Source organism: Symphalangus syndactylus, chromosome 11 (assembly GCF_028878055.3).
Source record: "Symphalangus syndactylus isolate Jambi chromosome 11, NHGRI_mSymSyn1-v2.1_pri, whole genome shotgun sequence".
Lineage (NCBI taxonomy): Eukaryota > Metazoa > Chordata > Mammalia > Primates > Hylobatidae > Symphalangus > Symphalangus syndactylus.
The window spans coordinates 109133637-109156578 of NC_072433.2; the positions used below are offsets into that span (position 1 = coordinate 109133637).

Consider the following 22942-nt stretch of genomic DNA (forward strand, 5'->3'; position numbering starts at 1 on the left):
GAGACTTACTCCCTTCAAGAAGTGGTCATGAGATCCAGGTTTGGCTAATCAAGCCATCTCTCTAGATGGTTTAATTTTATCTGGGATCTGAATCTTGAGCAGAAGGACACTGTCAAAAATGTTGCTCTTCAAACTACTAAAGAAAGTGCCCAGGCCTGTCTGGCGCAGTGGCTCACACCTGTAATCCTAGCACTTTGGAAGGCCAAGGCAGGCGGATCATTATCATTGGAGGTCAGGAATTCGAGACCAGCCTGGCCAACATGGCAAAACCCCGTCTCTACTAAAAATACAAACAAACAAACAAAAAAAGCCGGGCATGGTGGTGCATGTCTGTAATCCCAAGCTACTCTGGAGGCTGAGGCTGGAGAATTGCCTGAGCCCAGGAGGCAGAGGTTACAGTGAGCGGAGATCCACCACTGCACTCCAACTTGGGCAACAGAGTGAGACTCCATCTAAAAAACAAACAAGTGCCCATTATGTCTTGCTACATGGATCTGCCCCCCGCCCCACCCCCCAACCTGCTTTAGGTGAGTACATTCTGAGACCTGGTTCTTCAGCATTTCCTTCTTTCTTTCTTGCTCCCCAACACCCCCCACACCCCCCATGCATTCCTTTGTGACTGAACATGGTCAGAGTCAATTTCTGTTGTTTTCCACCTAAGAACGCTGACTGACACTGAGCAGGGTGTGGCTGCTTCTGTGGGCTAATCAGTTCACATGATTCTCAGTTCAGGGTGATGGGTTTGGTTCAGTTTGGGTCAAGTTAGATTTCCCCTGCCCATGACCGCACAGCATCCTTGGTCACAGGGAAATATCACATGGAAGTTTGCCAGTCCGTTGGCAAATCTATTACTTACATGATAAGTTGCACTTGAAGATGAACATTCAAGTGCAATTCCCACTGATGGCAAGTCAACAGTGACATCGCACTCTCCCTAGAAGGGTCAGAGACATCCCTAGCTGTCATTTTACAGACTTGCTGCAGTGCTTAAAGTTAAACTAAAGAGCTTCTGCACAGCAAAAGAAACTACCATCAGAGTGAACAGGCAACCTACAAAATGGGAGAAAATTTTCGCAACCTACTCATCTGACAAAGGGCTAATATCCAGAATCTACAATGAACTCAAACAAATTTACAAGAAAAAAACAAACAACCCCATCAAAAAGTGGGCAAAGGACATGAACAGACACTTCTCAAAAGAAGACATTTATGCAACCAAAAAACACATGAAAAAATGTTCATCATCACTGGCCATCAGAGAAATGCAAATCAAAACCATAATGAGATACCATCTCACACCAGTTAGAATGGTGATCATTAAAAAGTCAGGAAACAACAGGTGCTGGAGAGGATGTGGAGAAATAGAAACACTTTTACACTGTTGGTGGGACTGTAAACTAGTTCAACCATTGTGGAAGTCAGTGTGGCGATTCCTCAGGGATCTAGAACTAGAAATACCATTTGACCCAGCCATCCCATTACCGGGTATATACCCAAAGGACTATAAATCATGCTGCTATAAAGACACATGCACACATATGTTTATTGCAGCACTATTCACAATAGCAAAGACTTGGAACCAACCCAAATGTCCAACAACGATAGACTGGATTAAGAAAATGTGGTACATATACACCATGGAATACTATGCAGCCATAAAAAATGATGAGTTCATGTCCTTTGTAGGGCCATGGATGAAACTGGAAACCATCATTCTCAGTAAACTATCACAAGGACAAAAAACCAAACACCACATGTTCTCACTCATAGGTGGGAATTGAACAATGAGAACACATGGACACAGGAAGGGGAACATCACACTCCGGGGACTGTTGTGGGGTGGGGGGAGGGGGGAGGGACAGCATTAGGAGATATACCTAATGCTAAATGACGAGTTAATGGATGCAGCACACCAACATGGCACATGGATACATATGTAACAAACCTGCACATTGTGCACACGTACCCTAAAACTTAAAGTATAATAATAATAATAAATAAAAAATAAATAAAAATAAAAAAAGAATTAATCAGAAACAAGACTTAGGATTTAGACAGATAAAGTTTAAAAATAATACTTGTGGCTAGGTATTATGTTGAGAATGCCAAGTAGGTGGCATCAACATTATTTAGATTCCTTCCATCTTCACCTTTTCTTCAGTGAAAGTCAGAAAACTAAGAGATATATTTACCTAGCTCTAAGTCTGTATTGGTTTGTAATTTACAATGCTCAATATGAAACTAGTTATTACTATACAGAGCAACTGAAATTGTGTTGTCTGAAGCTACTAAGTACATTCTGCAGAAATAACATAGGCCCAAGCAAAGTTAGAAAGTCCTAGTTTATGGTGAGAACAAAAAATAATTTCTAACTCTCAGGATAGCTGTCTTTTCACTACATATTTATAACAAATGAAACTGGGAGCTTAGAAAGTGGACAATACCTTGACATGCTTAGTGCTATGGGGAACCAGGAATGCAACTGGAACCAGAGCTTATTGAAGTGTTTATTTATTTATTTTTCCTCTAGGGTATCTGTTTTTTTTTCTTAACTAAACCATTAAGTTAAATTTGACTCCTTACATTAGGTTAGATATCAGAGAATGTTAAATCAAGTACAACTGAAAAACTCTCCATTATGACAACGTTAAGCTTAGGATAACCCTTAGAATAATCATAACCACCTGAATCCACTGACACTAGTCATTGAACAAGCACTGCATTCAGTAGATTTACTTTCAGTTTTCAGGAGATAACAAATTATAAATACAGAATAGCCTGCACATCGAAAAAAATACAGATATTATTTTCCAAGTCTGAAAAATAAGGGTTTTTTTGGAAGTTAAATATAAATGTTCCCTTAATAGCTTGAGTTTTCCAGTGTTGAAAAATTCAGTATTTAAAATTAAATTTTGATAAGTTTTATCTATGAAAAAAATTAAACTACTCAACTCCTCCAAACCCACTAAGAAAGATGGAGTAAAAAAGAAGAAACAGGTGTATAGATTATAATTTCAATGGACAGGCCAAATTACAGGAGAAGCAAGAATCAAAAGAGTGTAATTATCCCTCATCTGAAAAAGGCTCTGCATGTGCCCATGAACAGCTTATTCCCTAGACTAGAGAAGCCTGAAACTGCTATTACTTGACCACAGGTTCCTGAGGGAAGACCTCTGCTATGCCAGACATAGTGTCAGAATGGCAGACCAAAGCAGCACCCCTAATGGGAGGGTAGAAAGTTTACACTGGATCCCAGATAAAATGCCCTTGTTTCCAATCCTAGTGCTCCAATAAAAAAAAAAATAAAAATAAATAAAAAAAAAAAAAGGCTCTGTATCTTTGGACAGTTTATTTACTATCTTTGGCTTTTGTTATATTTGGGTTCAAGGATTAACCAAATTCTTTCTAAAGTATCTTTCCTAGTTTTAAAATCTCTGATTTTTGTGAATATTCAAATTATTCCGATTACTTTCGATTCATTGATTATAATGTGTTCATTATGATTATTAATATTTAATCGAATAATTTTTTAGTTGGACTTTAAAACATTGGATGCATTTTGTGTTAGAATCTGCAGACTGCAATTTTCTCATTCTACATATTTTCCATTATTGAAAGTCAATACATATTTATTTGTTTTACAGACATTTCTTGAACATATACATGTTCTGAAGTGTAGTATACCATATTAGTGACTTGCACACATGAGCACTAAAAATTTAGAGCTGAATGAAGTTGATCCTTTTTTCCAAATTTTCTCCAACAGACTTTAAAATTCTTATCAGAGTATAAATAACTGACTAGAGCAGTAATGATGTGCAATATTTATTTTTTTAAAACATGTACACACTACCAAAAGAGAAAAACACACTACCCTTTGTCACACATGCTAATGAAAAGCTTAGTTGATTTTCACTGTCCTTCATTTCCTCTAAAATCTTTTGGGCTTAGGACTCTGCCAGCTGAAAAACAAACATGTGGCTACCACATTTGGGGACAATACAGTGTTTGCAAGCCATGCGGGAGATAATCTAGCCACACATTGTGTTCCCTGTTCAATAACAAAACTATTATTCACAAAATTGGAGAAACCATAGTTCCTTTCCACTCAAAACTGAGATGATAATGATGATGACAATAATAATAATAGTAATAATAATAATAAGCCACAGCTACATCAAGATACAAACAGCTTTTTTTGCTTTGATAAGATCCACAGCTGATTGCACTTTTGACCATGAGACTTTCTTCTCGTGAACAATTCTGCAGTATGTGCCGTAAGAGAAGGTAATGTTGCTAATTCTTTTTTTGAGTTTCTAGCCCATCAGTATCAAATCTTTAAACTGCAATGTCTGGCCCACTGGCCAAGAAATGAAAGTTGTTGTAATGCTATGTTCCTGGTATTTGTTAAATACATTTATTTTTGTAGGACACTTCATATAAATGGAAAACAGAAAGCCGAAACCATAAAGCAGGGCCTCTGAATTGCCAAAGCCAGAACAGTAATGCCACAGTCAAAGCAATCAGGTACAAGTGCAAATTCTTTTGTTTGGGGCTCAAGAAGCTCATACAAAGCTTGTTTTTTGGTAAAGACTAATGGTTGTATGTGCTTTGGTTCCACGTGGTTTGAAAACAAAACAGCACAGAAAATAAAATTTAAAAAGTGGAAAGTTGGAGATGTGTAAGGGGAAAATGATTGAGAAAACAGAATACCATATAACACAAAGGAGAATATACTCTGAGTGTTGAATTAGGACATTGAGGATACTTAAAAAGTAATTAAGAAATGTAACAGAGTGAAATACAGAACTAGAAGTCTTTTTACTTAGAGTGAAATGGAGGAGAGGAGTAAGTTAGCCTTGAAGTTAACGGTGTGCTTGTGTTCCCTTCTACTACTCATCCTTGCCTTCTGCCACATACCACTTCCAGGTATTCACCCAAATATAAAAAGTAGACGGTTGGGTACACACTTGTCTGTGTGTCAAGACCGAACTGAAAAAAAAAAAAAAACATGTATAAACAAACTGAGTAGAAGAATTCCAGAAATAATAACTTTTAAATATATCTGGCTTGGTTACCCATTCCTTTGAGCCACCTAAGGAATGGAAAAGCGGAGTTTAACTCTAAGGAATAGAAAAGTATTTCATTCTGGTGTCCTTAATGCGTGTTCATGTGTGATGAAGTAGAGAATGTTAGTTACTGAAACAAAGTGGGAAAATGAGTAGAGATGATATGATAGGAGAATGGGTCTTTGAAGTACAGGGGATCAGAGTTCAAGGTAATTAGTTCTATTAACAATAAAAATAAGGGTTCACCGGGAGGCGAAGCTTGCAGTGAGCCGAGATTGCACCACTGCACTCCAGCCTGGGTGACAGAGCCAGACTCCATCTTAAAAAAAAAAAAAAAAAAAAAAAAGAGTTCAGCCAATTGGCAAAATTGCTTACAAGTAAAGTCCACATGATTTAATTGGTCCTGATGGACAGTCCAATGGCAAAATGGCAACGTTCTTCATGCTGTGGAGTGTATAGGGTCATTTTTGTTATTAATTGATAGAATGAGGTGTGCTCCTAGTTCTACCTCTGGACTTCTTTTCTGCTCCTAAGCTCTTGCTGGATTCAGTTTCACTGTCCCAGTACCCTAAAAGTTATTTAATATAACCTAGGCATGATCCTCCAAAATCGTGGGGTATAAGTCAAGACGGTCCTGACTTATATTCTTCTTCTGCCTATCACATGCAGTGATTGCAATCTTACTGTTAGACAGTCATCCCTCTGGTTTAACTTGACTCAGTGTGCATTGCCTTCTCTTAAGGCCCAGGGAAAACAAGATGACAAATGTCTAACATCTTAATGGGAATTATCTGAGATTTAATTTTCTGTCCCTCTCTCCTGTAAAGTGATAGATCTCAGAATATTTGAGGGTGTTATGTGTGTTTGAAGTGAAGGCAGAGTGGAAGGAAAATGTTGATGAGGCTGTGAAAGTGAAAACCTGCTTCACAATTATGCTTGAGGTCAACTTTGAGAATCAGTTCTTTTTCTTTCTATTATGATTAGAATGCTACTCTTGATTATATAGCACCTTAATCAAACAATGAATTTTTTTTTTGAGGCAGTTTCACTCTTGTCTCCCAGGCTGGAGTGCAGTGGTGCAATCTCAGCTTACTGCAACTTCCACCTCCCAGGTTCAAGTGGTTCTCCTGCCTCAGCCTCCCCAGTAGCCGGGATTACAGGTGCGCAACACCACACTCAGCTAATTTTTTTTATTTTTATTTTTAGTAGAGACATGTTGGCCAACGTGTTCGCTATGTTGGCCAGGATGATCTTGAACTCCAGACCTCAAATGATCAGCCTGTCTCAGCCTCCCAAAGTGTTGGCTGGGATTACAGGCGTGAGCCACTGTGCCCAGACTGAAATTTTTTATATAATGGCTCTTGAAGCCATGAGTCTTTTAAACAGGCTCAGTTAGTTATAATTAGTCCTATAACTATATTGCAGTAAACATGGGTTTCTCTGGCTTTTATTTATTTTCTAATATTTCAACTGTTTTATGGATCACAGTTATCTCTTTCAGAAGGCACAGAGAAAAAAACTTAAGCCCTGTGTCATAAAGTCTGTGGGAACTGTGTCTCCAATAGGTCACATAATGGCACTGGACCCTTTGACCCTATTCTAGACTACTTATGTGAAGAAGACAGGCTTGTCTGCCAGTGAGATATCTTTTATACATTATTCTCAATGGTCTATATAAGTTTTTTGAAATGGTTAACATAAGAGCCTATAGTACAATGGCTTATTGAAAAATAATAAATGCATTGATTAAATGAAAATATTAGGTGAAAATCTCAAAATGAAGTTATACAACCTTAAATGATCTGTGGTTAAGGAGTCTCCAGTGCCTAAATCATTGAGTTGAATACACAGGGTCTTTTCACATTTCCTAAATAGATGCCTAGTCAAGGAAAGAAATAATTTAAAGAATAAGCAAAAACAAGTAATTATAAAAACTCCCTCAATTTAATCTCCCTCTCTAACAGGACAATACTTGTTCTCTCATTAGTAATAATCACTTCTGTTTCTTACCATTTTCTATGCTCCTGGAAGTACATAAAGTGCTTGAATGCATTACCTCTCTTTTATATTCACAGTAACCCTATGAGGTGGTTATTAATATTTTCATTTTATAGATAAGGAACACATCTATAAAGCTTAGAGAGATAAAGCATCATGCTCAGTTAAAACTTGGCAGAGCTGGATCTTGCACCCAGGTCTAACCTGTTATAAGCACGATATTAAATTCTTGTTACGTGAAGTAGAAAAAAGGTAAGTAGTTGTTTCTTTCATTTTCCTTTCTTTGTTTAATTACTGGAAAAAATAAGCTGAGTGACTTATTAAAGTTTACATCACAAGGAGATTGTGGCCAGGCCAATTAAGTAATTAGACTAGCAGTGACTGTCATTCTAGTGCCCATGGCTAAATGGCTGTGGGATATGAGTGACATACAAGTTAGCTGGGAAGGTGACAAGTAGTAGAAAGAACGTTGACAATGGAGACAGACAGTCTTTGGATACCTCTCACCTCTACTGTTTACTAACAATAAGTACTTGGATGAATTACTTAACTATTATGAGACTTGGGTTTCGGCACCAAAAATAAAGATAATAAAATCTATCTTCAGGGTTTTTGTGAGAATGAAATGTTTGTAAGTGCATGTCAGAGCATCTAGCTTATATTAGGCAATGAATAAATGGTAGTTATTACCACTTGGTACTTGGACATAGAATTTAAAAGTTGACAAAGACAATTGTGTACAATCATGCAAAAAGACATTTTCTATAAACAAGGAAAAAGGAACATTCTTTCCTTCTTAAAGTGCGTATTTTGCTACTTTGAGGCAGGCAGTTTTTTTTTAAAAAAGAAATTAGTAAGAAATTATTGAGATATGATTTATACAAAATAAAACGTACAACCTTCAAGTGTGCAGTTTGTTGAATTTTTTTAAAATGTATATACCCTTGTAGCCAGTACCAAAGCCTGATACGGAATCTTTCCATAATTTTACAAAGTCTTCTTGAGCCCACTCTACCCCTGCCCCAGGTATCCACAGTTCTGGTTTTTTTCACCTAGATGTTTTATTTGCTCTAAAACTTCAAGTTAGTAGGAATTTTCCAGCAGCTATTCTCTTGTGTCTATTCTTTGGTTCAGCATGTCTGTAAGATTCGTCCATGTTGTTGCTCAATCTTGATGAGTAGTATTTCATGCTATGAACATATCATAACCGGTTTATTTGTTCATTTTGTTGGGGAGGAATTTCCCCCAAGATTGGGGCCATTATGAATAAAGCTGCGATGAACATTCATCTACAAATTATCCTATGGATGTATATTTTCATTTCCTTTTTGTAAATGGAGATAGAATTGCTGCATCTTTAGAGTAGGTACATATTTAATTTTACACAAAACTGTCAAATCGCTTTATAGTTAGTTGTATTGTTTTTACATTCACACCAGCCACATATAAAGTTCTAGTTGTTTCACATCCTTATCAACCTCTGGTATTACAGTGTTTTCCAATTTAGCCATTGAGTGTGAAATGGTATTTCATTGTCATTTTAATTTGCATTTCTTTAATGACTAAAGATTTTAAGCATTTTTTTCATTTTCACACATTTATGGAATATCTGTTCAAATCTTTGCCCAATTTTTTATTTTTTTTGTATTCTTATTGAGGTGTAAAAGTTTTTTATACATTCAGGGTATCAGACTTACTTAAGATAAATGCATTACAAATATTTTCTCTCAGTCTGTGGACTTAACTTTTCATTTTCTTAATGATGTCTTTTGCAGAATAGAGTTTGTAATTTTGATATATCCAGTATCATTTTGCTCTCTTTCACTATTAGTGTCCTTTATATCCTAAGAAATCATTTTTTAGCCCAAGGCCACAGGATTTTCTTCCATATTTTTCTCTAGAAGTTTTCTAATTTTAGCTTTATGTTTAGGTCTATGATCCATTTCAAAATACTTTGTATATGGTATGAGGTAGGAGTTGAGGTTTATCTTTTTCCACATGAATATCCAGTTGATTCAGAACTATTTTTTGAAAGGTTTAGTATTTCTCTAAGGTGTTCCTTAATACCTTTGTCAAAAATCAATCTACTTTATATGTGTGAGTCTATAACAAATATAGATATAACGAATCAGTGAAACAGAACTTTCTATTCTGTTTCACTGATCTATTTACCTATTCCTATACAAATACCATATTGTCTTGTTTATTGTAGCTTTCTAGTAAGTCTTGAAATCAGGTAGTGAAAGTCTTCCAACTTCATGTTTTTTTCCAAAACTATTCTGTTTTAGATCCTTTGCATTTCTATATACATTTTAATAATAGCCTGTCAATTTCCATTTAAAAGATTGCTGGAATTCTGACTCAGGCTGCATTAAATCTATAGGTAAATTTGGAGACAATTTACATTTTAACAATATTAATATTCCAATCCATGAACATGGTATATTGCTCCATTTATTCAGGTTTTCTTTAACTTCTCTCAGTAATATCTTATAGTATTTAATCTAGAAAGCTTGCATGTCTTTTGTTAATTTTTTTTCTAAGTATTTTATTTGTTTTAAAATTATCATAGAGGAAAATATTTAAGTTAAAGCTTATTGTTGTTTGTTACTAGTTTATAGAAAGACAATTTATTTTATATATTGACTTTATATCCTCTTAAAAACTTTCTCTCATCAAAATTTAAGGAGGAGAATAATAAAAGACCTCAAAAGAGAACTGAAGGATATAAATAATAGAACAAGATCAAGAGACACAAGGAATGATTCTATATAAAGACTTTTGGAAAAAAGACAGTAAAAAAACAGGGCTATAACAGTTAACCGCTGCTATGTAACAAATCATCTCAAAATTTAGTGCCTTAAAATAAAACACGTAATATTATTTCACAATCCTATAGGCTAGCTGAGTTGTTCTTCTGCTGTTATCACCTGGGCTCCCTCATATAACTATATTCAACTATATCTTTGTTTCAGAATTATATGTGATATATATTTTATTCTATTTGTGAGTAGATCAATTTATTGGGGAAAATAATTTTGACCACAAAAATGCCTGTTGAATAGAACATGAATAATTTCTTTTACATCTCACAATATTAGAAATAACTAGATACTTCCAAAATATTCAGTTGCTATTTAATCTAAAAGATTAATACTTTTGTATCAATTATGGTGACTCATAAAAATTTAAAAGCAAAAAAGATAGCATACTTTATTCGCTTTTTAAATAAAGTTAACCTGTCGAATCAGTAGCAGAGCTGCTTCATAGAAGATAGAAATATTTGTATATATGAAAGCATTATTCATTTAATAATAGATGAAAGGGATATAATTTTAAATAAAATATTATAGTGCATTCATACAAACATACAGCTCTGTGTGTGTGTATTTTAAAACTCTTAATATGCAACATTACATGTCGAAACTGATTGTCTGCACCAAGATTTTTTCTTTGTTGTTCTTTATTTTAGTAACCATAACCCCAGCTGACTATTCCAGAAACCCGAGACTCATTGCTCAGGTCACTCTGTCTTTTACCCCAACATCCAATCCATTTTCAAATATGATTAATTGCACCTCCTTTATATTTCTTGGACATTTCTGCTCCTCGTTGGACATTTCAGACGCCTCTGTGCAAGTCACCAGCCATCTCTCTGTTAGGCAATAACCTCCTAACCAATTTCCCCACATCCACTCATGTCTACCCACCCTTCAAATACTCCATATTGCACCTAGGATGATGTTTTCATAAACACAAATCTGACCATGCCATTTCTGTCATCAAAACAATTTCGGGAATCTCACTACCTTTGAGTAAAGTAAACAATCTATACTATGGTCTAATGCTCCCCACTCTTGACTACTTCTGCAGGTTCAATACCACCAGCACCCTCATCTCCCTACACAGCCTTACCTCCTTTACACTACTACTAACTGCAGGTTCCAGACCAAACTCTCATGTTCTTTGAGAGCCCCAGGGCCTTTCCTTTGCTATTCCCTTTTCGTGAACTACTTTTTACTCCACTCTTTTGCTAGCCAGCCTCATCTCACTCTTCAAGCCTCAGTTTAAATGTCATTGCTTTGTGGAGACAAAGTCAGCCCCTTCTCTTTGCCCTTACATAGCATACTGCACTTCTTTGTAAAGCCACCCTCACCTATAATTATGTATTCAATGTCTGTCTTCTCAACTAAATTGTAATTTCCATAAGGATATAAATTTTTTCAGTAACGTATTCATCCAAGCTGTATATTTCCATCTGTAGGAACGATGACTTCTTTTATGTATTGTGTGTAGACCAAGTGCAATAACTGTTCTTAATACATGTTAATAAGTAGTAATCATAAAGACACTTTGTTCCAGCTCAGCATGGTTTCAACAAACATGCATTACACTCTCAGAATATGTGTGCCAAATGAAAATTCACTTCAGCTCTCTCAGCATGGGAACTTAAGTATTTACTCATTTTGGAGAGAAGTAGGCATAATTTAACCAGAATAGCAGAGCGTGTGCTCCAGAGAGGTCTTGGACTGAAGCAATTGAAACCTTAATCTCATTAAAATGACAGTCTTGGCATAAGTTAATGGGGATCTTGCCCAATGCTTGACCACACCAATCTGGCTTTATTCAGGCCCTCACATTTACAAGCACCAAAAATCTACATTTCTTAATTTTAAAGGGGTTAAGGTAACTTTATTGTAAACAAAACAGTTTTGTGGTAGAGTAAATAGATTTAGGGCTATCCCGTTGAAAATTTTCATTTGTAAATTGAATAATTCATATAACTAAGCAGTCTTTTTTACATCCTGTTAGGACCCTGGTTATTTTATGAAGTACCCTGTGTTGAGAATGGCGTTTAGGTATTTCCACAATGACTGCGTGGCAAATTGTGAATGAGATGAGAGGGAATAGTTTAAGACGATCTAAGACTAAATTCTCAGGTTTATGTGGCAGAATGCATGCATGAGTGCTGAGATAGGGTTCTTCAAAATGCTGTGACTCAGTTTGGGAGATAACAGGGCGCCAGCTAAAAGCAGCTCCAGCTGCAGTCCAAATGGTGACATTTTCATATGTGAAGTGCTAATAAGCAGTTAGTAATCTTTCAAGCAAACCACAAAGGAAATCCACAAATTACTACAGCACACTTTATTTATGTTAACACTCATGCACACAATCAAATAGGCTTTTTATCCTAAGTGTCTCCATTAAAGGTTTTCAGAAAAAGAAAAAACAAAACAAAACGTCTGACTAGCTATAGGAACAGCAACAAAAAACAGAAACAGAAGTTACTGTTTTATTAACACATTTGTGTTATGCTATAACCCTGTAGTAATAATCAGTTATATAAACAAGTGATTAGTGAGAACAAAACTGACACAATTCAATCATTTCCTTATTATTAATGGATATTATCAAGTTGATATTTCTGGAAGTAAATAATATATTTTCCCATTAATACTAAGTAAATACAAAATAAAATACTGCTATAATATATTACATAATCACAATCATCTTTTTTAAAGATATGTTTTTCATAATGGCCCTCATGTTAATTTCTGGGAGACTAGGCCATAACACTTTGTAAGAGAATGGTGATCTGTTTTAAATATTCGATGTTTATTTCACATTAGCTAGAGATTGATACTGAGGATTATGCCTAAAGACATGTTTAATGAAGACAGGCTTAAGTATGTGCTCTCTTTTTTGGCATTTTTCTGGGAGACTGAGTGAAGTTTATAATTGCTTAATTACTGTTAAGATGCTTGTCTATTGTTTATTGCAGCAGTTCCCAATGTTTTTGGCACCAGGGACCAGTTTCATGGAAGGCAGTTTTTCCATGGACCAGGGTTAGGGTGTGGAGAATGGTTTCAGGATGAGTCAAGTACATTAAATTTATTGTGTACTTTATTTCTATTATTATTACATTGACATAGATAATGAAATAATTATACAACTCACCAAAATGTAAAATCAGTTGTTTTCCTGCCATTATACCGTCCCATCTGGGGGTGATGGGAGACAGTGACACACCATCAGGCATTACATTATTATAAGGAGCACGCAACCTAAATCCCTCATATGCACAGTTCACAATAGAGTTTGTGCTCCTGTGACAATCTAATGCCATGATTGATCTGACAGGAAGCAGAGCTCAGGCGGTAATGTGAGGAAAGAGGATCTTGTTAAACATGCTACTTTAAGTTGAATGTCTCTACTCCCCTTCCGAGAACCCCATGTCTCCTTACTGGGAAACTTCAAGTCAAATGGTTTTAGGATTTACTGACAGAGGTTACTTGCTAGTATGAATTTGAGAAATTCATGGGAGGTTCCTCAGTAGGAACCCAAAAAATGGAATTTTTGATGTGGGGAGTGTCTGTAAATACAGATGAAGCTTCGCTCGCTGGCCTACTGCTCACCTCCTGCTGTGCGGCCCAGTTCCTAACAGGGATGGTACTGGTCCATGTCCTGGGGTTTGGGAACCGCTGGTTTATTGAAAAGCCATTCTGCTGGGTTGGTATGGAGCCCAAGTTATATTTGGGTTACACCTTAGGGAGTACTTCTTGTGATTTTGAGCCTAAATTATAATAAACTCTAGATATACACACCCTATGCCTATCAGAATAGTAATGAAGGGGTAAATGGCCCCCAACACAAGTGGCAATGGTTTCTGGAATAATACCAAAAGCCAACGAAATGTGATGGAGATTTACTGAAGCAAAACGTTAATTTTGGGGACAGGATGTTCTGGATGTAGGCCTAGATGTATGCAGCATCGTGTAAGGCTATCTATTAAAGAAGTCTAAAAAATTCACTTGTGATATTGAGTCATAAAGTTGGTTTTTAATACATTCTCAACAGACTCTCAATTTTTTAAATTGTTTTCAACTTCTTATAATAATTCCTAGGAGAAAAGAGGATCTTGGTAAACGTGCTATTATAAGTTGAATATCTCTACTCCTCTTCCGAGAACCCCCTGTCTCTTTACTGGGAAAGTTCAAGATAAATGGTTTTAGGATTTACTGACAGAGGTTACTTTCTAGTATGAATTTGAGAAATTCATGGGAGGCGCCTCACCAGGAACCCAAAAAATGGAATTTTTGATGTGGGTAATGAATGACTTAAAACTGCATTGGGATAAATCCTCGGAAACAGAAAAATATTCTCTTTAGGTCTAGTGAACTCGAAACCACGAAATACTTTCCTTTCACGATGGACTTCCTCAGTTCTCTAGAATGAATGTATGGTAGGATAGAGACTTACTGGAATTCATATGTCAAGTTTATAACTGAGTGGGTAGAAGCTCTACTTTTAATTCCTACAGTAAACGACAAAAATGAGTCATCCTCTAGGGGGCAATAGAGTATGACTTAGGCTCAGAATTGCCGGGATCAAGATCCTGGGGGAAAGATAGGTCATGAAGAATTCTTAAACTGTCTTACACTTGAAAAAAAACAGTCGGCTGGTTCAACTTTATTACAGCCCCTCAAGAATCTCCCTGATTTTTTGTGGTAAGGCTGAACAGCACCGAGGTAGACCAAGGGATGAGTGTAGCTGCCCTGCCGGTGCATTACAAATGAATGAAACTTGAACCCCAGAACTGGGGAAGATGAGAGAAGGAAGGGATGGAACAAGGCTGACTCAGGCTCTTGAAGTGGGATGCTCTCCGGGGAGGTTTCTGACCCTGAGGAGCCCATCTTGTCAGGGGCTTTACTGGGGACTGTGTGCTTTTATTTAATTTCAGTATGAATTTTCAGCTCTTCAGTTCTCTACATTTTATAGTACCCAGGATGGCAGAAAACTTTTCCTAGGCCACTTTGGATTTCCCAAAACTTTGGTGGTTTGGCCTGCATCATGCTGCTTTAGTTTCATTGGTGCAGCTCATCTAGCGATCAACTGCTCAGGTAATAGAAAGAACTCTGTGAAGTTATCTTCGTCCCCATATTACGAAAACAATGACCCTGGGTGGGTGGGGAGTAAAATCCCAATGCTGATATACAGTCAGCCCTCCCTGTTTATGGGTTCTGTATCCATGGATTAAACAACCACTGATGGAGGAAAATGTTTAGGAAAAAAAATGTGTCTATACTGAACATGTAGACTTTTTTTCTTATTTAGGTAGCATTTACGTTGTATTAGATATTATAAAGAATCTAAAAATGATCTAAAGTATATGGGGGGATATGCATAGGTTATATGCCAATACTATGCCATTTTATATCAGAGAGTTTGGTATCCACTGATTTTGTTATCTGTGAGAGGTCCTGGAATGAGTCGCCCATAAATACCAAGGGATGACTATATTGCCTTTCCAATGTTCTAGTGGAAACTTGGACTGACATAGGTGTAGTGGCTTTCCAGGGTACCTGTGGGTAAGCCTGCCTGACCTAGGTGAAGAAGAGAAAAAGCGCATTAGAGTGATGAGAGGAGGGAATGTGGTGTCTGAACACATATGGCATTTTCTTCTTGGTAGAGCTGCATGAAGAACTAATGGGGGAAAAGGGTGACAGAGGACAGAGTATTAATTTGCAAACATTTATAGTCTCTCTTGCCCCTTTGTTTTCTTCCAAGGAGAAAAAAATTCTTACTGGCTGGATTTCATTTTCCATGAAGAATATGAGGTGATGAGGTAGTTTGTATGAGAAAAACAATCAAAACACAGGAGGAGAATAAACTTGACAGAGGGCTGCATACGGCAGGGAAAGTCACGGTGGGCAGCCGGAGCTACTGGGAAAGAAGTGGTCTTTGTAAAAGGACAGTTCTGGAAGGAAGATGAGAGAGAAAGGGTGCCAGTGATTGGATCATTTTAGGGGACTGAGTTGAGTTTGTAAAGAGATGAGGAATAAGAAAACTATCTAGCAAAGAATGTTAAGTCATGTGGCTTATATTAACAATATTCTGTCTGTTTTCAGGCATTTTCCCCACCAAGAGACTTAGTAAAGATTCCAAATGCTTTTATTGACTATAGAGGAATAGGCCATTTGGGGGCAGGAACTCAATTATCTTTAGAATACAATTATCTAGTATAACGATTTGGAATGTTACTATCTGTTAACCTAAATTACTTCTTTTAGCTCTTTGTTCACTTTATATTTGGATAATACACTTTCCTAAGTAGCAATAAATCTGAAAAATATTTTAGAAATGTATTTTTAATTCAACAAAAATATAAAGTTCTAGCTGGGTATTACCAGGCTTTCTGCCAAGTACAGTAATTGTTACTTGTGGAATTTTCTTAGAATGGCCAAGGCATTTGACTCAATAACTATAACTCTGGAATGAGTAGCTGGGTGGAGTCACTAGTCTGCTGGAAAGTTGGTGGGTTACTTCTATATGCTAGAAGAAGAGATTTATAGGTGGATTCACTCGGCAGATCTGAGAAACACAGGGTGTATGTTTTATTCAAATTGAACATTAAATTTCATTACCTATGCTATTTGTTCCCACTTTCTCCTAACCAATGGTTTCTTTTTTCTTTTTCTTTTTTTTTTCTTTTTTTTGTTTGAGACAAGGTCTCACTGTCACCCAGTTTGGAGTGCAGTGGTGCAATCTTGGCTCACTGCAACTTCCACCTGCAGAGTTCAAGCGATACTCCTGCCTCAGCCTCCCAAGTAGTTGAGATTACAGGCTCCTGCCACCACATCCGGCTAATTTTTGCATTTTTTTTTTTTAGTAGAGACAGGGTTTCACTGTGTTGCCCAGGCTGGTCTCAAACTTCTGACCTCAGATGATCCGCCTGCCTCAGCACCCCTAAGTGCTGGGACTACAGATGTGAGCCACCACGCCACGCCCGTTTGTTTCTTTTTTCCTTTTATCTTCATGCTTTTTTAAATACCATGGCGATAAACCATCTATTAAATTACACTCTTTAGAATATATAAATGCAAAGTCCACCTTGAAGTCAGGATAGGAAGTGGGCGGGAGTTGTCAGTTATTTGAGAACACACATGTACTAAAAACAACCACAAAGCCATGAGGAACTGAGGCAAATTTAGGGAGCAGAGGGCAACAGGATCACTGCTCAACCAAGGAACACAGCAGGCACAGTTCTCAGCCACAACGTGCAGATCCTTTATTTGAGTTGAAACTGAATTTCCTTGTTATTCTTTCCAAGATGGAAATGCGTAGAACCAATTTGTAGAAATGCAGAATATAAATGCAAGCAAATAAATTGCAAATGGGACACCCTAAGTACAAAAGTTAACTTTTAAAAATCATTTGTGAATAAGTTGGTTCATCTCCAAAGTGTTACTTCAGATGTGCCCAAGTGCATAGAAAAATTCTGACAAGCTTGGATTTGTAATAAACATGCTTCTTGGATGCTTCATATTTACAAAATGTTAATAAGCTAAATTTTGAGTTTAAAATTAGCTTAAACAAAATGTTAGCATTTTGATTTGAAACTTTATGGGGCATATGTACCCCCTCACATGGCTTCCTGAACTCCAGAGGTAGGACAGCTAAAATCTACACCTCTCAGAGTGCCCTGAAGCCAGAGTTCAAGAATTAGGTTCTGAAACCAAACGAGATGTACAAAATTTGAAACTGAAGTAAGACAGAGTTTCTTCTTTTTCAGTTTTTGTTGATTTTGCTGACAAGCATGATTATTCCGGAACTGAGATTTTCAGCTGCAGAGGACATTCCAGGGTCCATTCAATAGCTTTATGGGTCTAGGGTGTACTGTATGGTCTAGGAGGTGCAGGACATCTCTGGAGCTGAGAGTTGCACCTTCCAGATTCCTGGATTCCAGCTAAAGTATGTGTTACTGGAGCCATAGTTCCAGGGACAGCTTCCAGATTCCCAACTTACACTGAAAACGTGGCCGAGGTAGCAGCTCCCTTGGTGAGCCAGTGTTACAGAATTTTCCTGCAATTATTTCTGGAGACCAGGCTAGACTCCAATACTCCATCTCTTTCAATAATTTTAAAAGAATGTAATTTCTCAATTTAAATTATTTTCTGCTTAAAATAGAGTGTTTTTTTGTTATCTGTAACTGAATCTTGATTGATAACAATGTTTGAGACAATAGGTTAGGTATTTAACCTACTTGTGATTGAGGCAAGCAAGGAAGTACTTAACTTTTTATTTATTTATTTATTTTGAGACAGAGTTTTGCTCTTGTTGCCCAGGCTGGAGTGCAATGGCATGATCTCGGGTCACCGCAACCTCCGCCTCCTGGGTTTAACAATTCTCCTGCCTCAGCCTCCTGAGTAGCTGGGATTACAGGCATGCGCCACCACGCCTGGCTAATTTTGTACTTTTAGTAAAGACGAGGTTTCTCCATGTTGGTCAGGCTAATCTAAAACTCCTGACCTCAGCTGATCTGCCCACCTTGGCCTCCCAAAGTGCTGGGATTATAGGCATGAGCTACTGCACCCTACTTACCTTTGAATGAGGGGATAATTGTAATTTTTGGCAGCAGGTGGTGAAACAGTAAAATAGTAATTTTTGGCAGCTGGTGGTGTATCACCTGCAATGAGTGCCTATAGAAAACCTGGCTTTGATGGACTGAGTGATAAGGGTCGCGGCATAGCAGGAGGCTATGATGAATAAGGATAAACTGGCTGCTGCAAACTGCGCTGGAGAGATTTTAAAAAGAAATGAGAAATTCAGGGCTTTAAATTATCCAGTCAATGTGGTGAGAGAGTCAGGGAATTTTTAGCCTTAAAAGAATCTTCTTTCTTGTGGCTGCTGAGCTGATGTAGCCAAAAATCAATCACAAAATCTGTCCCTATGGCTTGTTGAATCAGCTGGCTGGTTTCTGCCCCACTTGGGGTCTCCTGTTTCTCTTTGGAGCCCCCGTCCCTCTGTCTCTGCAGGGAGGAGCTTCTATCTTCTGCTTTCTCTTTTCTATCTTGCCTATTAAGCTCTCTGCTCCTTAAACCACTCCACGTGTGTCCATGTCCTTTTATCTAAACCGGCATGAGGACCTAGAACCCTGCTGTTCCTCCCTTCATCCGAGCTGTATCACTTGTATAGGTAGCTTTGAGTTCCTACTCATCTAAGCATGATAAATTCCTGGAAAGAGAATTTTTTATAAAAGGATATGTGCACTTTTCATTTGCTAGTCACTGCCAGATTGCCCTCCAAAAGAATTATTTGCACACCCATCAACAGCATACGAAAGCACCGATTTTCTGTATCCTCCCCAACTCAGGGTTTTGTCAGATGTTTTGATCTTCATCAACTAGATAAATAGAAATAGATGTTTCATTATAGCTTTAATTTGCATTTTTATTATGGGTTATTTTGAGCATTTTTTAACTGTAAAAGTAATTTGTATTTTTGTTCCTGTTAAGTGTTGATATCCTTCGTCTCCTGGATTGTCAGTCCTTTCCATTTTATTTATGGTAGTTAACTGTATAATGGAATAAGCTTTTTTTTATTGTCTCGTATGTTGAAATATTGCTCTCACTTGGCTATAGTACTTTTATTCCAGGCAGAAAGTAAAGTTTACTTAACTTTTATGTGAGTGACTTTATTTTTTTATTTTTAATTTTTTAATGATCTTTCACTTTTCTGACAGGCTTAAGAAAGCCTTTCCTATTTTAAGAGTGCAAAAATATTCTCCCATAATTTTTTTTCTGGTTTCCAGAAATGTTTGTGTGTTTCTGGTTTCCATTGTTGTATTTCAAAGTATGGCATTCTTTTTTGTGTAAAGCATGAGATTAGAATCTCTTTTTGTCTTCCCATCCAGATGACAAAACCCACAATTCTAACAAGTATTCAAGATTGCCTTCTTGAGAAGGTTCTCACAGAGGACATCTTACCCGTTCTATTAGCCATGTGCCCCTGAGGGTCCAGTCATTCCTAAGTGCCTTTCAAGCTGCTCCCTCACAGTTAGGATTTGTTTTATTTTTTATTACAGCTTGTAATTGAGAGACACTGAGGCCTGCACATCATGTAGAAGCAGGAAGACCACCAGGAGAAACTTACGTTTTTGCCAAGTCTCATGCTGCTGTCCATCTGATGGAGTGTAGGGCTACTCACACCTGCAACATTGCTTCTTCAATGAGTTGGTATCCCATGTGGGTAATACAGGCATGGATTACCACACTTAATTATATTAGCAACAGTTTTTTTTAATGTAATTCAGTTAGTAATCAACAACAACAAAAAACCCTTTTGTATATGTAAAGGAAAGTTAAAATAATATTTATTCTTTTAACTGCCTTTATTGTTTTTGGTTTAAAAATAATAAGCTTTAAAATAGTTGTTTAAAATTATTTATTTACTTATTTATCTATTTATTTATTTTAGAGACAGAGTTTTGCTCTTGTTGCCCAGGCTGGAGTACAATGGTGTGATCTTGGCTCACTGCACCTTCCGTCTCCCGGATTCAAGCAATTCTCCTGCCTCAACCTCCCAAGTAGCTGAGATTACAGGCACCCGCCACCACGCCTGGCTAACTTTTTGTATTTTTAGTAAAGATGGGGTTTCACCATGTTGGCCAGGCTAGTCTGCAACTCATGATCTCAGGTGATCCACCCGCCTCGGCCTCCCAAAGTGCCAGGATTACACGTGTGAGCCACTGCACCTGGCCTATTTTTATTTTTAGAGACAGGATCTTGCTCTGTCACCCAGCCTGGAGTGCAGGGGCATGATCATAGCTCACTTCAGCCTCAACCTCCTGGGATGAAGTGATCCTCCCACCCCAGCTTCCAAAGTACCTAGGACCACAGGTGCACACCACCATGCCTGGCTAATTTTTAATTTATTTTTTTCTGTAGAGATGAGGTTTCACTATTTTGCCTAGGCTGGTCTTGAACTCCTGGGCTCAAGCAGTCCTCCTGCCTTGGCTTCATAAAGTGCTGGAATTACAGGCATGAGCCACCAGGCCTAGCCTAAAACTATTTTTTATTAGTAAATATATTGCTATTTTTTTTTATTTTAGAAATCTCAGTGTGTTGTTGAGTCAGTAAAAAGTGGGCTGCTGAGACCAATTTTCCTTGAAAATCAGAATTATCAAGTCTGTCTATAAACCACTCATGAATGCTTCCTGCAGGTTAAAGTGTGAGTGGTTTTCATGTGACTGCTGCAGCCAATGCTATGCAAGAATCCATGACCATGTGAAGACCATACATGGCTGATCGCTGGGAAAACAAAAGTAGGCATTAATAAAAAATTAAATGGGAAATAATATGAGGTAAAACTAAACATTGATTGAGAACTTATTTTTGCCAAGCACTATGGTAAGTGCTATACATGCAGTACCTCATATAATCACCAACCCAAGAAGGTAGGAACTACTATCCCTCTGTTTATAAATGAGAAAAGAGCCCCAGAGGTGAACTGATTTCCAGTGTCATACAGCCAGTAAGAGCAGAAGCAGGGGCTGTAGCAACTCTATCGTGCTGACTGTTAGGGCGAAGAGTGGAGGCTTCAGAGGTCAGATGACTCAGGGCTGAGCAAGCTGGGATGGAAGTAGAATGAGAGGACAAGGAGAACTCTGCCGCTCAGGTGACCTGGACCTCATCTCCTCACAGCCAGCTATCTCTCTTGCTCCCACTTGTAAGGCAACCCCAGTGTAGAGGGCAGTGCTAGGGTGCAGTGTGGCAGGATAAGATGTGGGAGATTCTATCTCTTATGGCATTGGGGTAGCTCATTGGAAAACGACAAATAGGCTGAATAGGGAAATAGGTGAAAAGGAATGCAAGATCCCACTATTGTCACCAGCTAAGCAGCTTTTGGACCAGGCCCTGGCTGGAAGACCAAGTCCACAAGAAGGCAGGGAAACACACAGGGAATGCCTGCCCCTGCATCTGCTTAGACACACTAGCACTCCGCCCACACAGCAACCCCTACACAGACTCTTACAGACATAGAGATCACGCTGGGGCCTCACTGCTACAAACCAGGGGAGAAGGAAGGAGCCAGAGGTAGCGGCTAGTCTGAGATGGCTTAGAGCCCCCAGAATTTTACTGTCTTCTATTCATCTTCTGTATATTTTCCTCAAGATTCAGCTGCTCTTGAACACTCCTGTCAAGGGATGGGTCAGGCAGTCAGTAACCACATGAAAAATTCTGCCTGTTGTTTTGACACTGATGGCTCTCAGAAAGCTGGCAACTGTTTGGAGAAATTGTGTGTGCTTCTGAGATTTTAGGTGTCTAATCTTTAAAAAAAAAAAATAAGTCCTAGAATTTCTAAAGTCTTTTATATTACCTAGTTTGAACTTGATAAATTGCATGAAAGCAGTTTTAAAACTTGTGTGAGACTCTGAGTAGCACATGGACAGATTATCAGAATCTACTTAAACTTGCTGAAATCTATATTTTATCACAGATAACTATACATTGCTGTCTCAAGAACTTTATTATTAGATCATTAAGTGTTGTATCTAACAACAAGATTTTTACCTGAGTTTAAAACAAAATATATGAGTAAATAGAAAAAAATGACAATATTTTATTAATAACAAGATCTCTGAAAACATATATTATACCGTGTAATCAACCTAGTAATTTAAGTGTGTTTTATATAATAAAAATTCATAGTACTTTCTTATTAGGGGAACTAAAAATTAATTTGCTTCATAACTCCTTTCTCCTCCAAATTGAAAAATAGAAAAGTAGGAAAGCAGTTACCATGGCTGTGAAAAGAAAGTGGGATTTGCATTTCAATTTGATAAAATAATTTATGCAATTAAGTAGTGAGGTTTAGTGGAGACCACATAGTTTTAGGAGCCAGACATGCCACTTCTGCTTTTGTCACTAATTACTCTGTACTGAGGGATAGTTCATTAACTTCTCTGAGCCTCCTCAGTTTTCTGTAAAACAGGGATAACAAAAACTATCTTGGAAGATAGTTAAGAGGATAATGGCACATAGCAGTCATTCAATAATGATATTGGTTATTATTTTTAATGAATTGAAAGTGAA

At 37.5% G+C, this 22942-nt stretch overlaps 1 protein-coding gene across 1 annotated transcript in view; it reads left to right on the forward strand.

The window, feature by feature from the left end:
- The first annotated feature begins 4135 nt into the window (after nucleotides 1–4135).
- ZNF474 (zinc finger protein 474) overlaps nucleotides 4136–22942 on the forward strand; it is a 70607-nt gene continuing 51800 nt past the window's right edge. The window contains exon 1 of the mRNA XM_055232637.2: nucleotides 4136–4527. The gene's annotated coding sequence lies outside the window, so the exon portion shown is untranslated. The remainder of the gene's footprint in view (nucleotides 4528–22942) is intronic.